The 3582-nt window shown below is 45.5% G+C and overlaps 1 pseudogene; it reads left to right on the forward strand.

The window, feature by feature from the left end:
• Positions 1-1883: 1883 nt before the first annotated feature.
• Positions 1884-2808, forward strand: LOC115931290 (ribonuclease H1-like; annotated as a pseudogene).
• The last annotated feature ends 774 nt before the right edge of the window (positions 2809-3582 follow it).

Raw genomic sequence — 3582 nt, forward strand, 5'->3', positions numbered from 1 at the left:
GCGCAGGTACTTTAAAACAGGAGCGTTGGCCGGGCACGGTGGCTCACGCCTGTAATCCCAGCACTTTTGGGAGGCTGAAGCAGGTGGATCACCTGAAGTTGGGAGTTCGAGACCAGTCTGGCCAACATGGAGAAACCCCGTCTCTACTAAAAATACAAAAAATTAGCCGGGTGTGGTGGCGCATGCCTATAGTCCAGCCACTCGGGAGGCTGAGGCAGGAGAATTGCTTGAACCTGGGATGCGGAGGTTGCGGTGAGCCCAGATTGCGCCACTGCACTCCAGCCTGGGTAACAAGAACCAAACTCCGTCTCAAAAAAAAAAAAAGTGTGTTATGATACGGCTTGGAATTCTAAAAAATTGCATACTGTGGTTGCTGTGTAGAGACTGGAATGAAAAAAAGGGCAACGATAAAAGCTTAAATTCATATAGAATATGGCTAGCCTATAATTTTGAGGGTGCCTGAAATAAGAATTTATAATAGTTCTCATTATTTCCCCCAAGAAATCTCTGCAGTAGAGCCCTGACCGTGTGAGGAAAGTAGTGTAGTTACCAAGTGGTGAGGGTGGGAAGGTGAATTTGAAAACACCATTTGGAATTACTGCACTTTAAAGGCAAAGCTGGCAGGTTTTCCATACACAACAGATCCGAAAATGTGTGTGTGTGTGTGTGTGTGTGTGTGTGTGTGTGTGTGTGAGATGGAGAGACAGAGAGAGAGAGAATGAGAACCAGACAGATACAGAGAGAACTAAAAGGGGATATCAAGAATATTGAGCTGAGAAACTATAAAATGGGAGTTGCCATTAAACAGATAGGGGAAGAGCAAGTCTGGGGAGTATTGAGGCTCCATGTGGACCTTCATTTTGAGATTCCTGACTGACACCCAAGTGAAGAAGTCAGACGGTGCTGGGTGTAGTCTAGTGTTGAGGTATAATATGAAATATCAGGAAATTAATGACACAAAAATTAGTAAGAAAGTAAATAAAAGAAAGATAAGTCCAGGTCCTGAGCCTAGTGCTTCTCTAACATTTAAAAAGTAGTAAAGGTGAGAAAAAAACAGCAAAAAAGGACTAGGGGTAATTATCAAAAATGTCGGGGGGAAAGCGGGTTAAGTGTTCTGGAATTCTATCAAAGAAAGTTTTGCAAAAAGGACAGATCACTTGTGTCAAATGCTGCTGATACATAAATTAAGACAAAGGCTGAGGAATTATGCTTTAATTCATAATTTAACAATATCGTTTGTGCTTTGAGAAGAGCAATTTTGTTGGAGTGAGTAGGTGAGAAACCATATTGGAGTCCTTACTAAAAGGAATGTCTGATCTCTGGATTCTCTGTTTTTTTTTTTTTGTTTTTTGTTTTTTGTTTTTTTGAGACAGAGTCTTGCTCTGTCACGCAGGCTGGAGTGCAGCGGCTCGATCTCAGCTCACTGCAACCTCTGCCTCCTGAGTTCAAGCAATTCTCCAGCCTCCTGCTTCTACTCACAGAAGCAGAGAGTAGAATGGAGGTTACCAGGGGTGGAAGGCAGGGGTTTGGGGAGACGGTGAAATCATTCAAAAGTGTAGTTAGACAGGAGGAATAAGTTTAAGAGATACATTGCACAACATGGTGACTGCAGTTAATGTATTGTATTCTTGAAAATCAGGAAGGGTTCTCACCACAGAAAGTAAGTATGCATATGTTCCTGAGCGCAATGTAATCATTCCACCATCTACCTATTTCTAAACAGGTTTTACACAACATATATACAATTTTATTTGTCATTTAAAAAACGAATGAATTGTAAAAAGAATTAAGTACTGGAAAACTTGTCACAGTTTAGGACAACTCTCTTTGTAAAATTAGTGGTTCTTGGGAGTCGAAATGCTTCCTGGTGCCGGGAGTGAGCGATGAGCTGGCTTCTGTTCCTGGCCGCAGAGTCGCCTTGGCCGCCGTGCCGTGCCGCCGCTCTCGCGGGTTCGGGATGTTCTATGCCGTGAGGAGGGGCGGCAAGACCGGGGTCTTTCTGACCGGGAATGAGTGCAAAGCACAGGTGGACCGGTTTCCTGCTGCCAGATTTAAGAAGTTTGCCACAGAGGATGAGGCCTGGGACTTTGTCAGGAAGTCTGCAAGCCCGGAAGTTTCAGAAGGGCAGGAAAATCAACATGGACAAGAATCGGAGACGAAAGCCAGCAAGCGACTCCGTAAGCCACTGGATGGAGATGGAGATGAAAGCGCAGAGCCATATGCAAGCACATGAAGCCGAGCGTGAAGCCGAGCGTGAAGCCGGCGCCTCCAGTTAGCAGAGACACGTTTTCCTACATGGGAGACTTCGTCGTCGTCTACGCTGATGGCTGCTGCTCCAGTAATGGGCGTAGAAGGCCACGAGCAGGAATCCGCATTTACTGGGGGCCGGGCTATCCTTTGAATGTAGGCATTAGACTTCCTGGGTAGCAGACAAACCAAGGAGCGGAAATTCATGCAGCCTGCAAAGCCATTGAACGAGCAGACTCAGAACATCAATAAACTGGTTCTGTATACGACAGTATGTTTACGATAAATGGTATAACTAACTGGGTTCAAGGTTGGAAGAAAAATGGGTGGAAGACAAGTGCAGGGAAAGAGGTGATCAACAAAGAGGACTTCGTGGCACTGGAGAGGCTGACCCAGGGGATGGACATTCAGTGGGCGAGTATCTTAAATGTTCATGTCCTATGGCTATTATGACCCAATAAGCTAAGTTTACTAGAGATTAATGGTTTATGTAAGTGGTTTAATGACATAACAATTTCCATGAAGTTAATATCATAATGTATATTAAAACATATTTGAGGCTGGGCGCGGTGGCTCATGCCTGTAGTCCCAGTACTTTGGGAGGCTGAGGTGGGTGGATCACGGGGTCAGGAGTTCAAGATCAGCCTGGCCAGTATGGTGAAACCCCATCTCTATTAAAGAGTACAAAAATTAGCCGGGCGTGGTGGTGTGTGCCTGTGGTCCGAGCTACTCGGGAGGCTGAGGCAGGAGAATCACTTGACCCGGGAGGCTGAAGTTGCAGTGAGCTGAGATCACGCCACTGCACTCCAGCCTGAGCAACGATATGAGACTCCAAGACTCCGTCTCAAAAAAAAAAAAAAAACATTTGAGACTGGACTCAGTGGTTCACATCTGTAACCCAGCAATTTAGGAGGCCCAAATGAGCTGACTACTTGAGCTGAGAAGTTTGAGACCAGCCTGGACAACATGGTGAGACTCTGTTTCTAGAAAAAATAAAAAATTAGCCAGGTGTAGTGGTGGATGCCTGTAGTCTCGTTACTCAGGACGCTGAGGTGGGAGGATGACTTGAGCTGGGGAGGTCGAGGTTGCAGTGAGCCAAGATTGTACCACTGCACTCTAGCCTGGGCGACAGAGCGAGACCCTGTCACAAAAAAACAAAACAAACCCACCCATGTACACGCATTTGATTCTTTTCCTTATCATACAAGTAATACATTTTTTTGGTTTGGTTTGGTTTGGTTTTTGAGACAGGTCTTACTCTGTCATCCCAGGCTATGGAGTTATCTCATTGCAACCTCTGCCTTCTGGGTTCAAGTGATTCTCGTGCCTCAGCCT

The sequence above is a fragment of the Gorilla gorilla genome, chromosome 19 (assembly GCF_029281585.2).
Source record: "Gorilla gorilla gorilla isolate KB3781 chromosome 19, NHGRI_mGorGor1-v2.1_pri, whole genome shotgun sequence".
Taxonomy (NCBI): Eukaryota; Metazoa; Chordata; class Mammalia; order Primates; family Hominidae; genus Gorilla; species Gorilla gorilla.